The sequence below is a fragment of the Squalius cephalus genome (genome assembly GCF_949319135.1).
Source record: "Squalius cephalus genome assembly, chromosome: 21".
NCBI lineage: Eukaryota > Metazoa > Chordata > Actinopteri > Cypriniformes > Leuciscidae > Squalius > Squalius cephalus.
The window spans coordinates 27,911,152-27,936,566 of NC_137142.1; the positions used below are offsets into that span (position 1 = coordinate 27,911,152).

Sequence of the window (25,415 nt, forward strand, 5' to 3'; positions counted from 1 at the left end):
TACAAAAGCCCAAACAACCGAGAGCCCAGTTAAATTCAGCAGTCCTGTCCTGTCTGTTCTTCCACTTTGTGCCCAGACAAATACTTCTCATTTTCTGCTCCAGATGAGAAGTCAAGACTAATGCTAATACCTACTCTCAATGTCCTCTCTGGTGTGATCTCAGGGGAAACCAGAGCTGCACGATTAATCGTAAAAAGATCGCCATCTCAGTTCAAACACCCTCGCAATTTTGTTCCTAAATGACAACAATTCGATTATGACTACTAAACCTTTAACAAGTACGATCATAGGGAACATTCAAATCTGCTTTGATGTCTAAACTGATGTCTTACAGTAGCGATCAAAATAGAATAAACCACCTTTTGAAAGTGAATTGATGCTTCAAATAAAGATATAAATTACATCTTTACACGAATAGGTGGCAGTTTGTCATTGAATCATTCAAGAGATTCGTTCAAAAACACTGATTCATCCAGTAATGAAACAAGTGAAGTCTTTACGAGTTAGTCAGTGAATCATTCATTCAAACTGATTTAAAAAAAAATATATATATATATTTATTTATTTATAAAAAAATGCAGCAATTAACATTTTGTCAGAACCTTTAGTAAAATTTTTTTTTTTTTTTTTTTTTTTTTTTTGTAGTCTATTCAAAATCGTGGGAGAGTTGTGATGCCTATTTTATGTGATTCTCAGTTTATCCAGAATTGTGATGCTCTAATGGAAACCAAGGGTGATCCAGAAAGAGAATATGAATATTTTTACTATTACTGTGAATATAGAGTATGGAGTTTGAACACTTAAAATACAAAGAGTTTAACTATGTAAAAAACAATTTGGTATAGGACTTACTTTTCCCTAAAAAAAAAACTAGTACATTTCATAATTGCAAAAAATGGTAAGTAACACATTGAATTAGATGTGAAATTTTGAAGTAGAAAGACTGAAATAGCAATTTCTTTAAAAGTGTTCTCCAATAATGTTTGTTTTATTTACAACTTTGAAAAAGCATTTAGTCGAGACTATTTAGACTATTTACCTAATATTTGAGTTTTCTGTATATTTATTTTGCTTATATACGCTATCATGTTGTTAGCAATGGCACGTTGAAATCAATTGGGTTGAGTTTCCTGTGCATTTCTATGGGAGTACTAGTCCAATAATTTGGCATTTTAAACACAGTTTTAATGGGTCAAGAATGAGATGTCACATTTGGCAATGTAAGGTCATGTTGAGCACATTGCATTATGGGATACAGTTTTTTGTGCAGGATGTTCTGTTGTATAATGCACATTTTGGCAAAATGCAGAAAGCCATCCAGGTATTCAGTGAATACAGAGAATGTGCGAACTGTTATAGTATATGTTAGGCCTGCATGATATTGGAAAAAAAAGACATTGCGATATTTTGTTTTTCTGCGATAAATATTGTGATATGAAAAGAAATGTCATCCAGATGATATTTTGAATAGCTCTATTTGTAAATAATTAATCATTCTAGGATGATTGGGGTGATTTTGTAGGGGAGTGCATCTGCATAGAAAATAATAAACAAATTACAAGCATAGATTAATACAACAGAACAAAGACAAAAATAAAATAAGTAGTGCTTTATGTTTTTCAGGTAAATCTGTATTCAGGTAAAGATATTGAATAATCAAATTTAAAATAACACTGCATAGTATTCACTGTATAAATTAAATCTAATTAATTAATATAATTTATCTTTGTTAAAGTGATTTTCTCTTTCTCTTTTCTTGTTTGATTAACATTGGTGACACACAGCTGCAAGTATATTAGGCTGCTGTCACTTTAAGATGAATGCACGGATCCAATATAATGATACGCATCCGTTTTCTTTCTCAGTTGTTTACAACACACAACCGACCGTGCACGTGTCCGTTCTAAAGAGGTCTAAAGAGGCTGGTGCGCGCACAGAAAACAGCGCGCGAGTTACAGTCTTCTTGCGCTTGATGTTTAAACTGACTTAAAAACACATGCAAATGATAAACTTTCACTCAATGATGGTTAAACTTTGCAATTAATCCACCAATCACATGCGTTCTGAACCGGAGCCGATCAACTACGATCCCTATACTTGACATCGCACATCCTGCGATGTGACTATCCCGGATGCGCACATCGCGATGTCGATGCTAAAACAATATATTGTGCAGCCCTACTAATATATGCACTGCAGGCTGTCCTCATCTGTCCCCATTTGTTTCTGTGTGACTCAACACATTTTATTCCAGATTTCAGTTCCAGCAAACTATTAAACGGCTACAGAAAATATCAATAAAAGATCTGTGTAACTGATGGGTTTGGGCCTGATTGCTCACTCCCTCTGATTCTCAGAATGAGTTGAGAGAAAGAAGGAATTTGAGAGTGCTGAATGGAGAGAGTAAGAATGGAGAGGGAAGATGGAATTTGTGAGAAATTTATCCTAGGGTTATCCGACAGGCAGAGACGCTATGAGAAGCTCCTCTCTTTTGAAGTTTTTTTTTTTAAAGCATTTTTGAGTCTTTCTGCCTCATCAAGAATGATGTTGAAGGCTAACTGAGGAATTTCTGGAGTAGCAGCCATAGAGAAAAGAAAATATCCTCCTTGACCCTTCACAGTTTTTCCACACAATTGTTATAAAACTTTAATTGCTCTCATGTCCTTCCTTTAGAGCTGTCAATATAAACCTTCTTACAATGGAGTTGTTTGGCTCTGTGTCACATGATGGTATGATGCAGCTAGTTATTATTATCAATTAAACTTTGCCACTAATAAAAACAGTCTGTACTGAGATGCCCCTACAGTTATAGTCTCTCATTCCCAGTTGTGTTCCCTCTGGTGGTCTGAGGCTGAACTGCTATTTTTACTTCTATTTCAGAATCTGAATCTTTTGAAAGATTTTGAGGTGCTGAGTGATTGTAAAAATACTATTTGTGGGAATTTGTACTTTTCTGAATAATTATATTCTTACCTTGTTTCAGCCAGGGTTATTATATTTAACTAAAACTAAAAATATAAAAAAAACATTTTCGTTGCGTGAAATAAAATAAACCAACTGAACTAAAATAAAATATAAAAAACATTTTAACTTGATGCACTGAAATAACAAAAACTAAAATTGAAATTAAAATAATAAAAACTATATAGACATAATAAAAAAAAACTAATGAAAATGACAAAAAACAAAATTAGTAAAACTTAAAAAAATGAAAATGATGATAATATTAATTAAAACTATAATTTTATCTTAAGGATACTAAAATAATACTGGCTAAATGCTTTGATTTTTAACTAAAATTTTGATGATTTTGCATATTTTCTTTCTACTCTGGTATGATTATAATATGTGACAATGTAATATATTGTCAACACTTTTTAGAATCAATAATATTAATGTTTTCTGTTCTCTTGTGTCCTGTTGTCTTGTGCGGGTATTTGCCTTTTTGCTGCTTGTGAAAATGAGCACTTCAGGATGCATAAAACATAATCACTTAGTGTTTTTTCTTGCTGTTACATATTTGATCTGTACCGTCCTTTTACAGTCTCTTAAAACTCCTTCTTCCCTCACAGAGTGAACGCTGAACTGTGTCCTCTCTGGGGTTGTTCTAGCTTGAGTGTTGTCTGCCAACAAATCAAACTGAAAAAGTCATAAATTGAAGCAGCAAATCATCTTTTATGTATGTGTGCTTGCACAGTGAACATAGTGGAAACTAGGACAGTCAGCAGAGCATTAGGACAACAAAGCTGCTTTTATTTTCCTGGAAAACAATGCTAGCACTGACAGAAAATGAAGAGATTTACTGCTTTCACTCAGGATATAGGGTAAGAATTGCATTACGAATTACTGCGATATTTTTATTCTAGTTGTTTTGAGACCTCAAATAGTCCTGAGTGAGCAGGACCGAGATGAGAAATCTCTCGGTTGGTGTTATGTAACTCTCTCTCTCTCTCTCAGGCAGCTGCGTCCTTCATGCTTAAATCGCAGTTGTCTTGTGAGGTGTCTCTGCAGTGATGATGTTGAATATGAAAGGACAGAGAGAGCTATGCTGGTGGATGCCTCCATGGTCACAATACTATATCCAGTCCATTAGGAACTAAAGTATAACAGCAGATGTACAGCAGTGAGAAAAAAAAAACGTGTTTAGTTGTCAGGATCCTGACATTGAGAGTCATGTTGGAGGTTTGTATGCGTCTTAAACACAGAAGCGGCAGATGAGCATCACTCACATCAGAGCTGAGCTCTCGTGAACTTGAGGTGTCTCTGAGATGATTGAAGACGCTGTGTGACTTTGACGTCACTGCACTGTTGTTAGACCCATTACACCCGCCTAATGACACAGTCATGGAGATTAACAACATTCATCAACTGCAGAGGGGCGTTTGGTTACTGACACTCTACTCTACAGTTAAATGTAGAAATGTAAGCTTATGAATGTGCCTCTGTGTGTTTCTGGGTGTGTGGTATATATTCTTTTTTTGGAGAAAAAAAACAATTAAAGGTGTAACCCCCCCCCCCCCCCCCCCTTAAAATGGCTTTAATAGAATAATTAATAAAATAATAGGTCCCACTTTATATTAAGTGGCTTTAAGTACTATGTACTTACATGTACTTACATTGAAATTAATCATTTGATACAATGTACTTATTGTGTAACTACATGTTTTTACATTGTACTTACATTTTAAAAATTCCTGCATGTAATTACAGCTGTAATTAATTTATGTAATTACATTTGTAATTACACAGTTGACCCTTCCCTTACACCTTAAACCTACCCAATCCACCACACCTGTCCCTAACCTTACCCGTATCACACCTCAATAGCAGCAAAAGTGTTTTACAATACAACATGAACACAATAAGTACATTGTACTTATTTTTTTTATGTAAGTACATAGTACTTAACGCCACTTAATATAAAGTGGGACCAAATAATACAACATACAGTCAAAATTGTTGACAAATTTCATTCTCAATTAGTTGGGCCTGTGCTCTTATAGTGTAACATTTACAAAACTGGCTAGAAGTTTTTGTTTCTTTAAGCCTTCCTTTCTATGCGCGTGACAACGATGAACTAAAAACGGAAACGTTTTTCCTTTGCGTTTTTCGCATGCAGACGAGAATGTTGTCAAAACGATCCCCGTTCACACGGATCCGAGAAAACGACCTAAACCGCTGTATTATGCTGCCAGGCCAGTAGATGGCGATGTCACTTTCTAAAGAAACACGACGCTCCTGTAGACTGAACACGTAATACGCAGGCGGGAAGGAAGTCGACCGGAAGTTGAAGTCGGCCGGGTGCCGACATCTTGTAGCAGAACTTCACTTGCGTTAGCATCCCATTGACTCCCATTCATTTTGGCGTCACTTTGACAGCGAATAACTTTACATCTGAGGCGTTTAAAGACTCCATTTGTCCATTATTTATTTCTAAAGAAACACGACAATGTAAAAAATGCTCCATTACCTTGTAGCTTATGTTATGGACCCGTAGAAGCAGTTTTTGTAAAAGTAGGCTAACGCTTGCGTCATAACCACGCGACTCTCTGTCGCACAATAGAGAGATTACCGTATGGACAGGAGGAGAAGCTCATGGGCAATCGGGGGGACATGGAGGCAAAATGACAATATAATTAATCAGAATACCTAGCAAAAGTTTCTCCTGCTCCAAGCTTATGGACAGCTCCTACTCACACTCTCCGTCTCTGCAAGATTCGGAAGGGAATGATTCAGATTTCTCTTGGCACAGCTACTAGAAGACAGACGGGTTGCTCACGTGGTCCGTGTAACGCTTTGCTCGGTTTGAGTCTGCGCGTCAGGAAAGGAAGTGCTAAGAAATCGCTGAAAATGGGCTTCACTTGTCTCAATTGAGTTCCAATGGGGTCGCTGTGTCCATTTCTTTTACTGTCTATGGTAATACGCGTGCGCATGACATCATGACTGTTTTCACAAATTTGTGTTTTTGTAGTTTACACGGAGGCAATAACAGTATCGTTTTCAAAACGTTTTGAAACCCGTTATCAAAAGTTTGCGTTTTCAGGTCCTCAAAATGACCAGGAATGACCAAAACGCATAAAAGGTTTTCAGTTTTTAGTTGAAAATGATGAAATGTAAACGGCCCCTAAAACCAAAGCTGCATTTATTTAATCTAAAATATAGTAAATTGAAAGATAATTTTAAAATCATATGTATTTGCATCATTGCGTCAAATGTATCATGCATTTGCATCATTACTCCAGTCTTCAGTGTCACATGATCCTTCAGAAATCATTCTAATATAGCCTACTCAAGAAATATTTCTTGTTATTATTATCAATGTTGAAAACTGTCAGCACTCAAGCTCAGGTCGCCCAAAGAGCTACCGCGCTCAGTGTTGTTGTCAAATGTTTGTACCCTATTGGGTTTCCAGACAAACCTTCATGTGTGATTTGTAGGCCTGCATTATGAATCCACTTTCTGCTGGAGTGCATCTGCATTTACACATTTGTCAGATGCTTTTATCCAAAGTGAATCAAACCCATGACCTTGGATCATGGCACTGACACACTGAACGTAAGGCTGACTTGTGTTCGGATCAGAAGAGGGTTCTTATGAAAGGGCTTTGAGATGAGATTTTGATTAGAGAATATAGGACGATACAGACGGGGAGTAAAGCAGGTGAATTATGAGTTCAGGCTCTTTTAAGCCCATGAGAGTATCCTGCCTCTGAACCAAATCACAAGGCTGCAGTCAGAGGTCAGCAAATGTGGCTCAGTTTTTTTTTTTTTTTTTTTTAGTTGTTAGTAAAATTAAAACGCTAATGCCATCCCAAATCTCAGAAGCAGAGCGAGCTCGACAGTAATCCGATCCTCCATGACAGAAATAAATAACAGCACAAATCCACAGTCCAGTTTTTCCTAATACCTGAAACAGGTTCTAGACTTTTAGCACCCACATTTCTTATTGTATCTATCACATATACAGTTGTGTCCTAAAGTCTAAAAACCCTAGTAAAAATGCTTGTTTTGCTTTCCTTTCCAAATGAGTACAAAATGATTAATTATAAAGTTCTATAATAAGCATAACTATTTCATGAAAAGTCACTGTAAAAGGTTCATGTTCAGTTTACTTAGTTTTGTTGTGCCCACAACATTAACTTAATATCACATGTTGAGGCCACAATATTTGAACCTGTGGCAAAGTGATGATATTTTGTGGCCACAAGTTTATTTTGTCAAGGTAATGACATCTTTATGCCATAGCCATGTGATGGGAAGTTGTGGCCTTGAGATCCCAAGTTCCGACATCTATTTATTGTGGCAAATAATTTAACCTGTGTGATCTGGGATAACCTATGATAATCAAAAATGGATTATATTGGATATTATAATTATTATTTTGAATTAAGAAAGACATTATTATGTTATATTATTATATTCTGTATATTATTATTATTATTATTATTATATTATAATGTATAGATTAGTGGTTCTCAACTCCAGTCCTCGGGACCCGTTGCTCTGCACATTTTGTATGTCTCTCTTATCTGACACACTCAGTTCAGTTCATGGAGTCTCTCTTAACGAGCTGATGATCTGATTCAGGTGTGTTAAATAAGGGAGACATACAAAATGTGCAGAGCAGCGGGTCCCGAGGACTGGAGTTGAGAACCACTGGTATAGATACCTTGTTATAGTATTCAAATAAAGTTCAAATATTTTTTTATTTGTAGCCTATATGTTAAAAGAATATATACAAAAAAAATCATTCATCCCATACCAAAGTCTTTTAAAGCCATTCACTGATTGCCTTTTTTTGTTTAATATTTGTACATTTTATATGGTTATTTTACCCTTAGTTTTATATTTCTCATTACCTAATGAACAACGCATTATCTGACACAATGACATAAGGATGTTACCTCAACAAAATGATCTCATGGCCACCTTATGGTTCACAAAAGATATTAATAATATCGCTGTATAATCATGTTTTTCTATACTCTATATCTGTTTTTCCTCTTTTCATATCCTAGACATAGAATTGAAAGTGACTAGTAGCAGTCTGGACTCATTGAAGTTCAAATCCCTCAGGTCACTTTAATTAAGGCCAATCTGTGACCCCAGGCCTCTTTGCTCCATGTGTGGATGCCTCATAACTCCCAGTCCATGTATTACAAGTTCAGTGGGAATCATCAGTGTCTGTGTTGTGGTGCGCGGCTGGCATTGTATTGTCCTGCTGTGTATCCATACGCATGGTTCTCAGGGATGGGAAAATGATGAGAGACATTGAGCTGCGTTCCCGTATGGAAGGAGGGATGATGGGGTCAGAGAGGAGGTGGAGGAGAAAAGTGGATTGATTGAGTCCCTGACGCTTGGCCCTCGCCATCTGTCACCCTGCAGGCGCTCTCTTTTTCTCGCTGAGCCCAGAATGGGTCAGATACACATTTACCTCAGCTAGCAGTACTTTTGCATACGGGAGCAGGTGCAGAACAGACAGACAGTGTAAGGTTAATAGTAAATGTCTTTACTGGATAGTTTGCCTACAAATAAAAATTGTCATCATTCACTAAACCTCATAGTGAAACACATTTTTTTTATTAGCATAGAACTAAAAAATTCTCTACAGTAGCAAAATTTCCACTTTTACATATAATGAAAGTGGATGGTGACCAGTAGCTCTCAAGCTCCAAAAAGGTCAAATGCCCTCGTACCATCTGCTCTAGCACTCCTGGTGCATTTGCAATTCGTTAACAGTATTTGCATAAAGCAGGAAGTAGAACACTTAATATTCAGTACACAGGAAAATGGAGATCTGCATCTTAATGTGCAAGAAGAACTAGTACATTTTTATATGTAATGTAACAATGAATTCATTGCCGAATGTTCTGACAAGCATTTATGGTCATCTAAAATATAATTTCAACTTTTGCAATGATGAATTTGCACTTTTAGTTCATTTCAAATATTAATTTTAAGTGTATTAATTACATTAGTTTTAAATGTAATAACACAATACAGTTAATATTATAGTACTTAAAAGAGCTTTAGTAATTAAAGAACTTTAGTTTAGAGGTCAGCACATAAAAGATTTTTTACTTAAGTGTGTTAAAGGAACAGTCATTAAACTATACTTTCTTTAAGTACACTTAAGTGGCCTTTTATTTCATTAATGTATTATCTACAAGTACAGCTTTTTTGAATATTTGAAGTACACTAAAAGTGCGCATTCACTATAATCAAGCACACTTTTTTTCACAAGGGATGAACATCATGACACATTGTTTCAGTCGCACCACAGCTCTGATGAGTCTGACCTCTTAAACTATCTCCAGTCAGGCAGATGTTCTGCTGTCTGATCCTCTGTATCTTGTATCAAATGTAATTGAGTTCTGAAAGTAATCAGCGCTTTTATTGTCAAGAACTAGAGCCTGTTTTTCAGACGGAAATGAAAGCTATATCAGCTTGAATGGTAGTACAGCAACTTGAAACCAAAGAGCTGTGCCAATTAACAGGCTTATGTTTATCTCCGACAGGCCAGTTGAGGTCATGGCAAAATCAATGGGCCATATTGTATCAGTTTGCAGACAGTGGCTCAGTGATTAATTACTGCACAACGTTTTTATGTTTCTGTGTGGCCGATAAGGGAGAGGAGGAGCATATGAGTCAGAATAAAACGTATTATTAATCCAGTGTACGTAGGAGTGTGTTGTACAGGGTTTGGGAGCAACTAAATAGAAGTAATGGTGCTATTCAATTTTCAGTAGCATGACAGTAGTTTTCAAAAGTCTCATTGTGTTGCACACACAAATAATCATGCAGACTCTCCTGAACTGTTCTGTCTCTCAGAGAAGGGGTTTGCTTTGGTCTTCTTTTTTTACAGAAAAATATTTAGTTATGTTGCTATTCATTCATGTTTTTAAGATAATAGATAATTATATAAATTATAGGTATACACTATACAGTTCAAAAGTTTGGACTTTCAAAGAATCCTGAAAAAAATACATCACTTTTCCCACAAAAATATTAACTGTTTTCAACATTATTAATAATAAGAAATGTTTCTTGAGCAGCAAATCAGCATATTAGAGGGATTTCTGAAGGATCATGTGACACTGAAGACTGGAGTAATGATGCTGAAAATTCAGTTTTGCATCACAAGAATAAATTACATTTTAAAGTATATTATAAGAAGTTATTTTTAATTGTAATCGAATTTCACGGTTTTACTATATACTAAATGCAGCCTCAATAAGCATTAGAGACATTAAAAAATCTTACAGACCCAAACTTTTATTTATTTATTTAGTGACACGGATGTCCACAGTTGTTTCATGCATTTCTTAGAAGATTTTGCCCTCTTCTAACTTCATTTTGCTACAACTTTGATTAGTAACTTGTAGAAAAACATGTAGCTCAGAAAGATTTTCCAGAACACTAGTGTTGTGTGTGTTATGCTAACTGTCGTAGACCTCCATTCACCCCCTTTATTTTCCCAGTCGCTCCCCCTTTCTGTGAAGCAGACAGCATCAGGCACGTGTGAACCTCCGTTTCCCCTCTCCTCTCCACGTGTGTGTGTGTGTGTGGATGTGACCCAATTTAGAAGTGGTAGCACACACTAGATGAGACTGATAACTGAAGAGAAGCGATAACCACAGACACATTCCTCTCGAATCTCCTCTTCATTCTTCACTGGTTTTATTAAACGCAGAGTAAATAGTGACTAGCATTCCTGACTAAGTGTATAAGGGAATGGAGAGGGGAAAGACCCCGCAGATTTTGCACACTTTAAAAAGGTTACATTAAACTTTTTCATTCATGCACTTCTGAACATGGCAGAGTGGAAACATAAGAATATGTACATTCACATATGATACACACAGACACTAAAACTAATGTATTAATTTACTTCCAAATTCAGGATATCTAAAAAGTACTGAGTCAAAATGGCTGTTAAGTTTTTAGTTGTTTTATATGGTTTCTCACACAGAGGTAATGTTGGTTGGTATCCAGTGGGGGGCAGTGTGCTCTTCCACTCAGAAATAACGTGCTGAGTAGATATTTTATTTTTAGGAACTTAAAACTTTCACAGATTATAATGTACCTGGCAAAATATGATCTCTCCTGGCTCTGTGTCCATCGAGACCCATGTGAACTCACTGATGGGCCAAAGAGAAAGAAAGCCATGACCTTATCATGCTTTCATGGTAACATAATAACAGGCTTTTCACCTTTACACCCTGCAACTAATACTCCATAGCAGGTGTGTGACGTACAGTATGCATACTTGAACTCTTTCGTCTTGACGGTAGAGATGGTAGAGGCTCTCTGGGCATTCTCTACTTTCTTATTGTTTTAAACAGACGTTTGGAACTTTGGAACATAATTGTGAATTTTTCCTCAGCTTTCCTCTGTTTTGCATGTTTCTGAATTTCACCTAACCCCCAGTATGTGTGGCTATCCCTGCAGGTGTGTGAGTGGAGGTGGACGCTGCGGTGGGACTCTGGGCATGTGTAAAGTCTCCATCAGTTCTGGATCTCTGCATCTTTTAGGAGCCCCTCTCTGGGCCTCTGTGCAAGGTAAGAAATGTGATGAGTCCCTGTACGTCTCTCTATCCTCCCTGTCAGTACTGGAGAAACAGACATGACACATGGAATTGATTTCCATCATTCATTTAGCCTAGGCATTCAGAACAAGCAGGCTTTAATGGACTCGGCCATTAGTATCATAACTTTTACCCCTCACTGTGTTAGTTTTAATTAGACTCAGTTAATTAAAGACACTAAAAGCTAATGATCTGTAAAGCATGATGAAAATGCACTCAGGATTTCTTAAATCAAGGTTGAAGGATCTGAAAAGTGAAAGGAATGCATTGTAAATCTGATCCGCCTTGCTCATGAATATTAATTAGGTGACAGTAGTCATACTAGGTAGCCCTGCCCACACAGAAATCTCCTTGGAATGGAGTACCTCTCCTCATGTATATCAAATACTACTTGTGTTAATTCGTTTCTTAGTTTGTTCCCTCCTTTTGGTTAAATTGTGGCCACGATTTAACTAAATTAAAATGGAGGAATGAATTAGTACAATCTGGCGAATTAGTCACCTACAGTTTGTTTCCTCGTTTTAGTTACATTCTGGCTACGATTTAACAAAATGACAAGTCGTGGGAAGGAATTCTTAATTCATCGTCACAATATCTATTTTTTTCCAAGTCATGTGGCATCTAGGGTGAGTAGAAGAAGCGTGCAAAAGACAACTTGTCCACAAACTGTTGTCAGCACAATGGTCTCTACAATCTATTAAGGTTTAGCCGTGATTTGCAGCGATGGGAGTGATTTAAAGCCATATAAATACAATGAGAACACTGCAAAAACATGTTCAATGACACATTCTTTGAAAACAATAGCAAGTGTTGTTAGTAAATTCATTAGATATTTAGGAATATATATATATATATATATATATATATTTATAAGGAAGCCTTGTTTGTTGAAATCGCATGACCTTGTCAGTTCGAATCACTGATTCTAAACAAGTGATTTGTAAAGGTGTCAAAGCTTCGTGTTTCGAACACTCTTCACTAGTGTTTTGTGACGGATGGATCTTGTCGCACAGCTTTTCAGCGTGTATAGAAAAATTGCTGCTTGTTGGAATCTTGTCAGGTGAACCCTGGTTAGGAAGTAGCAAATCTGCAGTATGGAAAAAAAATGAGTTACTGCTTTAAATCTGGTGAAAGCATCTAAGATAAACATAATAAAAACTTGCAAAAAATTGTGTTAGTGAAAATTGTACGAGCATCAGCAGAGTTGTACTCAGTGGGAACAAGCATTTCCTCGCTGTCACAGCTGATTATCGCATCTGCAGGAGTCTGGACATTGATTAATGGTGTGAATATGTGTCTGGCAGGGTTTTTTACCCCACAGGGACATTTCAATAAAGGTTCCATCCAGCACTTTGAAGTGTATTTTGTAAGGGGGTCAGGTTCTTGATGGATGACCAATGCGGAGTGTGACAGTGGAATGGATACTGGCCGACCTGAGTCTAGATGAGGAGGGGCTGTAGGGGTCAGAGGGCAGGGAATTATTAGGATGGGATTTATTGTTTTCTTGGAGGAAAAACTGATTACAGAGGTAATGAACAGATTAGCAAAAGTTGTTTTAAACATGGTAATACCATCATGGTATCATGGTAGTGGTGGTTAAAGGGATAGTTCACCCAAAAATGAAAATTCTGTCAGTAATTACTCACCCTCATGTTGTTCCAACCCCGTAAGACCTTCGTTCATCTTCGGAACACAAATTAAGATATTTTTGATTAAATCTGAGAGTTGTCTCACTCCTCCATAGGCTTCTAAGGGACTGAAACTTGCTGGCCCAGAATATGTATTAAAGACATCGTTAATATAGTCCAAGTTACTCCAGTGGCTCAATCTTAAGGTTATAAAGCGACGAGAATACTTTTTGTGCGCAAAAACAAACAAAAATAACGACTTTATTCCACTTTTCATTTCCTTCTCTCTGGGCCTCGGGTCTTTTCACGTAGTGTTTAAGCGTAGCGCGTCTGTGTTGCACGTCACCACGTATCACACATGACCAGCGTCGGCCAATAGTGAGCCTACGTGGTGACGTGCAACACAGACGCGCTACGTCGACAACTCTCAGATTTAATCAAAAATATCTTAATTTGTGTTCCGAAGATGAACGAATGTCTTACGGGGTTGGAACAACATGAGGGTGAGTAATTACTGACAGAATTTTCATTTTTGGGTGAACTATCCCTTTAAAATGGTTCAAATCTGATTACCCCTAACTTACTAGACAACATTTTTGGTTCCTTTGCAAGTGTTTACAGGAGCATGCTGTTCATTAGATTGCAGATTTGGCCCCTTTGGCCTGACTCATCTGGTTAGTTTGCAGTTAGAGCTAGAGCACATAACTGGCAGTTCTTCAAGACTTTGTTTCGTGTGTGTGTGTGTGTGTGTGTGTGTGTGGTCTAGCAGCTGCTCTGACCCTGCAGCTCTCAATCTATGCTCACACTCATCTTAGCAGCTGTCTGTTTCCTTCAGGAGATCGACCCCTTCTCTATCTCTTCCTCTCTGTGGTGGAAATGGCATCTGAGGCCTAGTTACTGAACAGACTTTTGTAAAGATAATATCCAGAGATACTAGAAGGGTTTCTTATTGGGACTGAGGTGATTTGATTCTAACGATAAAAACATTATGACATTATTTCCATGTCAGTAAGATATTTAAATGTTTTTTAAAAGTACAGTAAAAACAGTAATATTGTGAAATACTACTACAATAACTGTTTTCTATTTGAATATATTTCCAAATGTAATTTATTCCTTTGAATGCAAATCTGAATATTCATCAGCCATCACTCCAGTCTTCAGTGTCACATGATCCATCAGAAATCATCCTAAATCTAATATGCTGATTTGGTGCTCAAGAAATATTTCTTATTATTATCAATGTTGAACAATGTTGTGCTGCTTAATATTTCAGTGGAAACAGTGATATGTAAAAGACGAATATATATAGCAAAATATTTCCAGTTATGAGAATTTGCGTAGGAAAGTCCTTTACTGTCAATATGGTCCATATCTTGAAGTAATTTAATTTAATTTTGGGGTGAAATGTTACATGGACATGGATTTTCTCAGACAGGCTGTTATTTGTGTTTATGAGTCTCATCAAACCATGTCGTTCTCATGGCCCTCTCCTATGTGGAACATAAACAGCGAGCATGCTGTGAGTTAATGGGAAATGAATGAGAAGACAGGCCAAGTAAAGCGTCTCTGACACATTGCCTGCTCCCACCTCTCTCCTGCTAAGATTTACTGTGGAAGAGTATAGGCCAGCCCTGAGATTTGTGTGTTCACAGTTTAACAGACGCCACACGTTACCCCTTTTCCTCTGTCCTATTAAACCAGAGCAGTGATTGTGTCCCTCTGTGATTTGTAACCTTTTTCTCCTGAATGGCACGAAGAGTTCTTCAGATGTCCCACTGCCCTCTGAACACCCAATCCCCCCCCCCCCCTCTCTCTCTCTCCCTCCAAAGACTGATGAATCACTTTTGTTTAGTTATGGGAAATAACTGTCTGTGTGAAACATCTTTCAATGCTTATGTTAGCAATTCTCCCATAGCAAAAACGACTGACTCTGCAATATACAGCCTGTAGCTGTTAAATTCTTTTGTAGAAATCTATTATTCTTTCCATTCTCTGTTAAAGTGTGCTGAGGCATGTCTAACCCCATATGGACTCACAGCAATGATCATCAGATCAAAGCTTATGTAAAACACTGTAAAAATGTTTTCATTTTGCTATGGCCACTGATTTGAAGACATTATCTTCGTTGATCTTTGCTAATTGTGATGTTATATTTGATGTTTCCACCGGTGTTCACGTCGTGACTGAGACCACAACCCCCTGCACTATTTTAAAACACTGGTCTTTCGACCTTTAACCTCACTTGACCCTTGACGCTCATAAAACACCATTAATAGTGTTTCACGGCTGGTGTTAGGAACAGGTGTGTTTCAGATATCTCTCTCTTAATTTTTCTCTCATTATTTCATTTTCTTTGATGCCAGTGCCCAAAATAAGAATGTTTTTTTTTTATTTGAGCAACTCCAAGGTTACTCTCTCATAGCTAAGGAGACTTAGCTCTTAGTTCTCAGACTCCGTTATGTGATAATGATGATGGATGGATAACATACTCCAGATATTTTAGATTATCCAAATGCATTTAATAAGCTGGATGGCTGGCTGTTCGTTAATGGGGGAATTCCAAGAATGGAAACTCTCTGAATGGAAAACGAAAGAATAGTCAATGTTCCAAATAACCTGTGAACTCTCAGCAGATTGTGCAGAAGAGTAGAGGTGCATCATGCCCACATGTCGTCCACTCAATGCCCATCTTTTTTTCTTGTTTTTTTTTTTTACATGAAGCGTTCTGCAATCCCACTCAACAGAGCACAAAATGGACACGGAGCTCCCTCAGTTCCTCATCCTTCTCCCCTCCCCACATCACCTCAGTGCTCTTATTGCTTTTCCATGGCAGGGAGCAGAGCAGTAAAAGTAGATTGGTTTGCAATGCTCAAACCTGCTGGCAGCTTCACACATACAGTTTCATTACACTCCATTCATTACAGTGTTCAGGCCAGGCCTCTGTATTTGCTTATGAAATCTCTTTGTGTGTCTGTGACATTTCTGGCACTGTAAGTGTTGATGTACTAAATGAAGTGCTGGGTAGATTACTTACAAATTGTAGTCCATTACTGAATACAAATTACATGATGAAAACTGTAGTTAGTAACATAATCATAAAATAAACAAACATTAATCGAATGTAATCGGACTACTTTTTGATTACTTTTAGATTACTTTTGGCCTAACTTTTAGCCTTAACTTGTTTATCACATAGATTTGAATATAGGATAATCTTGTACTACAGTGATATAAAAATACAAATAGAACAAAAAATGATGTTGAAAATTTGTCATCAACAAAATGAAGTGCATTAAACATTATATTAGGTCAGGGTTTCTCGAACTGGGGTTTGCAAAGGAACTGCAAGGGGTTTGATGAAAAGGTAAGAATTATTTAAACCATGACATTTTTAAAATAAAAACAATCAGCACAAAACACATAAAAGATTAAATATTTTATTTGTTATGCTTCGTGGCCTCTGACTTTTGTAATGCCACAAAACTAAGAAACTTTCTGTACATATATAACCAATAGACTGTTTTAGAAAGGACCATTTAAAAGATAAAAAATTATAATTAGTGAGAATAAATAAATAATGAATAATTTACTGCCATTTTGTGAACGTTAAGTAATCATGTAATCAATAAAACTGTAACTAGTCTGTGGAATCTGATAATGTAATCAGATTATATATAGGCTAATCTAGTACTACCCAGCAGTGACTATGAATGTGTGTTTCTGTCACTGATGGTGTGTACTGTACATGTGCTGTTATGGAGAGTGTATGGGATGTGTAATGAAAGCAGATGTGTTTGGCATAAGCTCAATGCTTTGTGATGGAGCCCTGTGATCCTGGGGGGTCTGAGCTCAGGGCTAGGTCTATATACACAATCCCTTCTCTGAACCCATGATGTTCTTATGTAATCTGCCTCCAGCAGCAGGTTAATCAAAGATTAGTGTGCATTTCACACTGCAATCTTTGATCATTTAGATGGTAAAACACATTTTCCCTCTGCTTAAAAGAGTTGATGGTGTCAACATGCTCCTCTCATGCCATCAGAGTCTTAGACCTCATCAGGAATAGCAAAGATTCAATGGGCACCATGCACTGGACCAACATGCATTTTGTCATTTGTTCCACATTAGGAGGCCCAGGTGCAATCAGTTAAAATACATTTTCAGGCTGATTTTCAAAAATCTGTAGGATTATGAACGTGAAACTTCATTGGAAACCGAGTTTGCTTCCAAAAGTAACACATATTTGAAACAAACAAACAAACAAAATACAGTTCAAAAGTTTGGTGTCGGCAATATTTTATATATATATATACACACACATATACATATACATGATATATGTTATATATATATAACATATAACGTGTGTGTGTGTCTATATATATATATATATATATATAATATATGTGTGTTATACCTTTTAAGTTTTGCTTTTTAAGTATACTTAAAGTGCACATATAATATGTAAATAGTAAACTATAGGTATGATATTATGTTCACTTAAAGAAAACTTACAAGTGTACTAAAGTACTTGTTTAATGAGAGTATACTTCTAAGTGTACTTCTATAAAAAGTGCTACAAGTATTAGTAGTAGTAATAGTAAACTACTAGTATACTTCTAAGTTCACTTGTAGTACAGATGCAGTACAAATGAGATACGTAGTTGTGAACTAGTTGTGCACTTAAAGTTTACTACTGTTACACTAGTACACTTAAACGTATACTTTTATATAAAGTGGGCCAATTTAGTCCCAAGCAGTATTGAAATACATTCACAAGTTTACTACCAGTACATTGATTTTAATATACTTACTACATGAAGTACTTAAAATATACTTAACATTACTTAAGTATACTTGATATGAACTACATATAAAAGTATACTTCTTTTTCGTAAGGGTAACTTGATTATAAACAAACTTACTGTGAGTCTTCGACAGTACTCTGGAAATTTAATTGGGTTGTGAAACATTGTTTAAATGTGACAAGTGGGTGGAGTGGTCGGTTTCAAAAACTGATGCCAACTATGGTTTAGAGGCAAAGAATGTTATTACATCATGATCAAAGATTACAAAGAGAGACTTTTTTAGGAATAAAGTGCACTAACTGATGAATCATGCCCAGTAAATGCATTTAGAAAGGTTCAGGCTGACTTTAAACATTGTAAAATGTGTTTTTTCCAGAGCAGTATTATTGCAACTGAAAACAATTAAAATGTCAAATTTTCTGAGTGAATGGTACCTGAATCTGCAGATATCAGTTGAGTTAAACTCATTTTTAGCAATGAATCTCACAGAGCCCCCACCAGAACCCCATGTCTGGCACTCAACAGTTGTTTTGTGTTTTTGCCCCTTCTTTTCTCCATGTCTCTCCCTCTCTTAGTAGATGAAGGGTCAAGTGTTTTGTTGGAGGTTTTGAGGACCTCTCATTTTGTGTGTCCATCTGCATGTGTGTGTGTGTGCATGCTTGATCAAATCAATGTGTGTGTGTGTGTGTGTATGTGGGGGATGGAAGGGGGATTAGGTTCATGTTCAGTCTTTTGTCCTTCACTATCATTAATTTTCTCTCCCTTTCCTAACCAACTCCATTCCGTTCCAGTTCTTCCCCTCTGAATTGAAAAGAGACAGCGGGACTGGGAAGTTTGGGGGGATTGAGAATTCCCCTTGCCCCCATTCATACTTAATCAAGGCTGTTCATTACCCCGCTAACAACAGCTTTAACCAGTACAGTACTGGAAGAAACAAAGTTTACTCCCTAATTCATTTCCAGGGTGTTTTGTAAGCAGTCCAAAAATGACATGATACAAATTTTAGTTTGTAAGAGTAATCTTTTACATTACACATTTCAGCTAATATACTGTAATCAGGCTACTTTTAGATTACTTTTAGATTACGTTAGGATAATCTTGTCCAATATTGATATAAAAATACAGATATAAAAAAAGAGAATTTTATTCTTTGTTATCAACAACATGAAGTAAATTAAACAAAATATGCTTAATATTCTGCAGGAATAGGCATTAGGAAATGCAGGGGTTTCGTAAATTGATAAAAAGTTAATAATTAATTAAATCTTAAAAGTGTTCAATTAAAAGGAATAAATACAGAAAAATAAAACACTTACTAAAAAATATGAAATATTTTGTTTGTTTATGCTCTGTGGCCTCTCAATCTTCTGTTTAATTATAGACACCTGACTATTGGCTGGTTTGTGTGTGCAATTCCACAAAACTTTCCAGATATAAGCAATTGTTGTTGTTTTTTTTTATTGTTTTTTTTTAGAAAGGCATATGTAAAAGTTAGAAAAGAAGAATTAGTTAGAGCCAATGAATTATGAATAATTTACTGCCATTTTTTTATATTAAGTAATTAATATAAAACTGTAGTCTGATTATGAGAATTGAAAATAAGTTAGGCCATCCTTAAAAATATCTTGGTTTGCCGTAACAGCAAAAAAAAAAAAAAAAAGGTCGGTTGGTCGGTCTATTTTTTTTTTTTCGAGATTCGATGTAAAAAAAAAATGTACAATTTTGGTCAAATTTGCATATCGGGACTTCACTGACAGTTTTCCAGAACTTCGTGCTATATAAATATATATTAAATAACAATTAGAAAACCTGTATAAACTGAACACCAAAGAATAATATTATAGCGGTAATATTATAGGCCTATTCATGTAACGGGAGCGCTGTCAATAACGCACCTAAGCTGTCAGAATTGGGAAAAGTGATGATTATTAGTATGTCAAATATATCAAGGAGACATTTCAATTGTTTATTAATAAACAAGTGTTTTCTGTGTCAAAGATGAAGTTGACGATGCTGACGCGATCTTCGCAGTAGCCTAGTGAATGCGCCAGAGAGAAATGCACATTTCATTACATAAGCAGAGAGCAGTCTGTTTTCTTTCGTTTTGAATTGTTTTGTTTAAAAGTGTACATTTCATGCTTTTTTATATATAGGCCTATATATATGTCTCAGGTCTGTGAGGCAAGTAGCTTATACGCTGAGTTTCGGTTCATTTAAGAGACCAGCTCCAGTTCACGCGCCGTCGACTCCGCGTCCTGATTATATTGCCTTATTTAGCCTACCTCTTATTTATTAAATACATGAAATTGGTTGATGAAACATTGATCAAAATTAAGATACAATTAATACAAAACGAAATTCACTTTAAAGACAGACTTTCTACAAAAACAAACTTAATGAAGTGGTTAAAATCATGTCTGCCTACTCCATTTGTCTTCCGATATTTTCGGGATCATCTTATTCATGCTATTCACTTTTCATATAATCAACATTAAATTAAAAAAATAAATATTATTTTATTTAAACATGAATATGAAACTAAATCGTTTTTTAATGACTGTGGGCTACAACACAGGCCTATTAGACAGTAGCCTACAGAGAAATTTACTGTCGGAGCGTTGCCGGTGAGCATGTGGGGGGAGAGATACAATTTTCGATCAATCATCGAATTTTATTTTGCTTGATATGCCCATTCTTAATATTTGGTGTTTTAAATGCCTGTTTGAGATCTCTGTGAAGTTTTAATTGCCGCTTTCAGAGCGGTCACGTCCGTAACATTGTTTCTTCCTCATAAATGCGAACACGAAAAATAAAATAGGCTATAAATTATGTTCTGTGGAGAGCCAATCCCTCTTCATCCGGTGGGTATAATAGCCTACTTTTGGTTTGCGCAGTGTAATTCATAGAATTAGCCTACTAAAACATATTTTTCGTGGATCTGAGTGTCGCGATTTCGCTTTCATTTCGCATAGGCCTACAGCCTACACAGCCCTTATAATCATAGATGACGCCACGGGTTTTTATTTAAAAGAAAGAGCGTAGCCTACGTTTGTAGCCTATATGTAGGCCTATTTATTCACAATAAAATATAATTAATATCATTTTATTGCATTTGTATTAGTTGTTTGAAGAGTAAAAAAAAATCGGTCGGTCTTAACGCAAGTTTACAATCGGCAAGTCGGTCGGACTAAAAGGGAAAAAAATAAATAATTGGGTCGGACCTAAATTGACTGGGTCGGTCGGGTTACGGCAAACAAGAATATTTTTAAGGATGGCCTTATCTAATTACAAGTATTTAATTTTTGGTATCTGATTACATAATCCAGATTACATATTGTCACTGTAGGGTGAAAAACACTACTTTTCAGGAAATAATTAAACACTGTGTTGTCAAAGTTTATATTGTGGCTTTATGTATGGTCTTGATGTGTCATTACATTATTAACATTTTACCAAAATCAAGCTCAAATGGAGTTTGCCAGACATGTGTGTTTTTTCCGTCATTAGAACGGCCCAGCTGAGGCAGTTACATTTTACACAATTTACAGCTTATAAAGTTTATTCTAGCTATATGGGCACTCAGTTTTATTCTGTAAATTGGCCAAAATCTCATGTTATAAAAGATGAAGTGCAATGGAGATCCAGTGGAGTTACAAGGTTTAGTTACAAGCTGTTTTTAATACTTTTCATCAGTTAAATATTCGCAAAACCCACAGACAGATGTAAAGGGTGGCCAAAAGAAAATGTGGAGACACAAGGTTTCCGCCTGACAACGACGAAATAATCCGTTACTACCAAGCAAGGTCTGTAAGCATTCGTGCATGTGCTGTCGCTCCAGTATGGAGAATACTGTCGACCGGATGTACTTTGAGATATGTGTGTGCACTGTAGTTGAGAGTATCAAGTTAAGCCTCCCCAGTGAGTATATGTGGAGTGTATGTTCATATGATAACTCCCCTGGAGGGCAAGTGTCCATTAATCACTCAGATGCTCATCTGTTCCTAACGCTTCATTAGCTCTCCTTCCTCCCTGCCTCTCTCTGTCTTTTTCTCTGCCTCTCTCATTCCTCCTTTTCTCCTTTTCACTTCACTCGAGAGTCCCACACTCCCTGTATTTACTGTTCTCTGCGCATGCAGGTTAGGAGTAACATGTCATGCTTCCTTGCTTTTGTTTGGGAATGGCCAGTAAATGAGGGAGTGAAGTGGTAAACGATTGAAAGGGAAGAACCAGTGAATAGGTTTCATTGAAAGGCAACCCTTTAGATAAATGGCTAATTCTTCAAATACAGCATTTCTGTGTCCCAAGGATTGATTTGCATTAGAATGTTTTCACTTTTAGGTTACATTGAAACTATTTTGGGATATTTTTGCTACTTTTCAGATGTCTTTTATGTACAGCATATATACACTACAGTAAAAGTTTGGGGTCGTGCACATTTTTTTATGTTTTTATAAGAAGTACTTAATGTTCTGTAAAAAAAATACAGTAAAACCATAATATTGTGAAATAATATTACAATTAACTGTTTTCTATTTTAACATATTTTAAATAAAGGTCATTTATTCATGAATGGAATGGAAAACCAAACCATCAAAGCAACAACAAAAACGGACAACCAAGAACTGAAACACAGGGCTATAAATACACATAAAAACTAAGGGATAAAACACGGAACAGCCACGTGATACTAATTATAAAACCTTTCAATAACCGAGATAACAAATGAACAGGGACTAAACAAGCATGTTTCCATCACTGTCATTTTCATCACATTTTTTGTTTCATACAAATTTTAATAAAAGTTTAATAATTTTTTTTAAAAGGCTGCATTCTCCTGTGAAGCATGGTTGGACATTGTTAATAGACAAATTAAACTAGTAAAATGTGACAAGTACATGTAAGTACACAGAGCCAAATGTGTCCACATAGTAAATAAAAAATAAAATAAAAAAAACACACCCAAATGTGGTTTTCTGTTCTTGTCCTCTTTACAAAGTGTTGCTTTGATCACTTTGCTTGAAAGTTTCATTGTGATATCATATGGGACAACAGACCCTTTGTGGTGCGCTTGGTGTGTGTAGTTGTGGTGACGGAGTGTGTTTACTATGCTCTTTCGTATGTTAAAGCATTAACAAGGCATGTGATGAGTCAATGTTTAGAGTGAGTCATGCATTGATGTCCCAGCATGCCTTGAGATTAACGTATATCCCCTAAACAGATGAAGAGTTTGACTAGATTGCAGAGATTTTACCCTAATCCAGTTAGTGGACAACAAACTGTTTATGCACAGCATTTACCTGTGTGTGTGTGTCTGTGTCTGTGTCTGTGTCTGTGTCTGTGTCTGTGTCTGTGTCTGTGTCTGTGTCTGTGTCTGTGTCTGTGTCTGTGTCTGTGTCTGTGTCTGTGTCTGTGTCTGTGTGTGTGTGTGTGTGTGTGTGTGTGTGGTTCAGGTATACCCTATGAGGTCAAAATTTCCCCACAAAGATGCATTTACGTGTGTGTGTGTGTGTGTGTGTGTGCATTATGGGGTCAAAATGTCCCCACAAAGATGCTCTTATAGTATGATATAGGAGAATATGGAGCTCATATTTGTGAAGGAAAAAACACCTCAGTTTTATTCAGAAGCCCACACTGAGCAAAACACATGCAATTTGTTGCTGTTGCTGATATGTATATGGTCAAAATGTAAGATGAGATTCAACTTGTAAAGAGATCTGTATAACAATATAACAAACTACTTACAGAGTGACAGCTGATACTTTTATGTATCTCCCAATACTACGTCTTAGTGAGATGATATTAAAATGCTCAGTTTTATGATCAAAGCTCTGTAGTTTTTAGTGTTGGGGCAAAATATATATAATGCAGTTCACTACTATGATGATTGAGCGATATACAAAGAAACATTCCTCAAAAACCTTATTTATCATATTTTACACTTACATTTTAACATGATTCTTCTAAAAAAATATATGTAATTAACTAGTCCAGGAAGTGTTCACCTTGAAATATTACTAACAATATGTTATATTAAAAATATATTCTATATACTATATATTCTATAAACTAACAATATATTCTTAGTCATTCTTACATCTACTTTCTAAAAATCATTAAAGATTTCACTGCAGAAAGGCATGACTCACAGCCTTAATTTTTAGATTTACTAAAATGCTTTTTTACCTACTAAAAGAGTATGAAGTATCAATCAGATACCAGAAGGCATGCAGAATATTGTGTGCAACTGTTTTTTTTTCCAGCAAAGTTTTGATCATGTTGATAATTTAGAGACCTTAGAAATAGGATTAAAGCAGCTGCTGAGGGTCAGATTTGAAAACAGGATGACAGACCTTCAATTTTCCACAGAAAATAGTTGACAGAGATGAAGAAAAGGAAAAGGTTGAGGAAAAAGAGAGGGAGTGAGCATGAGGAGGGATTAAATGTGTGTGAGGATGGGGGTAGTGGAGGAGGAAAGGGCCACAGACAAAGTGAGAGAGGGAGGAGGGTTGCAGGAGAAGGGGGCGGTGCTGTGGCGGCAAACAGCAGGGAAAGAGAGGACAGGACAGGACAGAGGAGAAGGGGGTTTCTACCAGAGAAAAGAGAGGAAACTTTGGCATGAGGTGGAGGAGCAGAGAGAAAGAAAGCTAGAAAAAGAGAAGCAGCAGACTGGGATTGTACCTCCAGGACAGACTGGGGGAAGACGCGAGGAGGCAGCCATGCAGAGCACTATGGGTATGTCAGCAACACGACTGTATTTATTACACTCTGAATGCACGAGAGTTCAGATTACCACTGCAGCTCACAAGAGCTTTGAAGTGATGTGAAATGAATGATTAACTTTCTTAAAGCTGATCACACTGGGGTGAGAAGAAGCTCTTTGAAGTTATGGAGCAGTGTAAGTGCTCTTTCTTCTGAAGAGAGATCTGTGTGAGAACGACTGCATGGCACAAAGTTAATCATAATGTGTTGTTTTGAGGGTAGAGCAAGTTGGCTCTACTACTCGAAGGGATTTTTATTGTTCTCTCAGAGCATAATAGAGATCTCAGTTATGTTTCATTTAAGTATCAACTTTTTCTATGCATGTTTCTGCTGAAATTCCTTCTATATGCAGTTAGAATAAAGAGCTATATGGGAATGTGGACAACAAAAGCTTACATCATTGATGCTGGAAGAATTTGACAAATGTGTGAGTTTATGTTGAGATTTATAACTATTGCAGACTTTGGTATCTTGTTTTTTAGATCTTGTTTTTTGAAGTCTTGTTTATTGAGATCGTATCTGGGACTCAGTTCACATGTGAGATTATTTGGGGGCTTTTTCTTACAGGAGAAATATCTAAGAAGCATGAGGCTTAAACAAAAGTCTCCATTTGCTCTCATTTTAATGTCAT

General features: G+C 36.4%; 1 protein-coding gene across 3 annotated transcripts in view; it reads left to right on the plus strand.

The window, feature by feature from the left end:
* The window catches only part of lzts2a (leucine zipper, putative tumor suppressor 2a), a 62,135-nt gene that overhangs the window by 15,370 nt on the left and 21,350 nt on the right, over positions 1-25,415 (plus strand). The window contains exon 2 of one of the 3 annotated variants that reach the window (XM_079855785.1): positions 11,451-11,560. The exons of 1 other annotated variant lie outside the window; for it this stretch is intronic. The gene's annotated coding sequence lies outside the window, so the exon portion shown is untranslated. Of the gene's footprint in view, positions 1-11,450; positions 11,561-24,479; positions 24,758-25,415 lie in introns of those variants that run through there. One more of the 3 variants, XM_079855784.1, reaches the window with a different exon arrangement.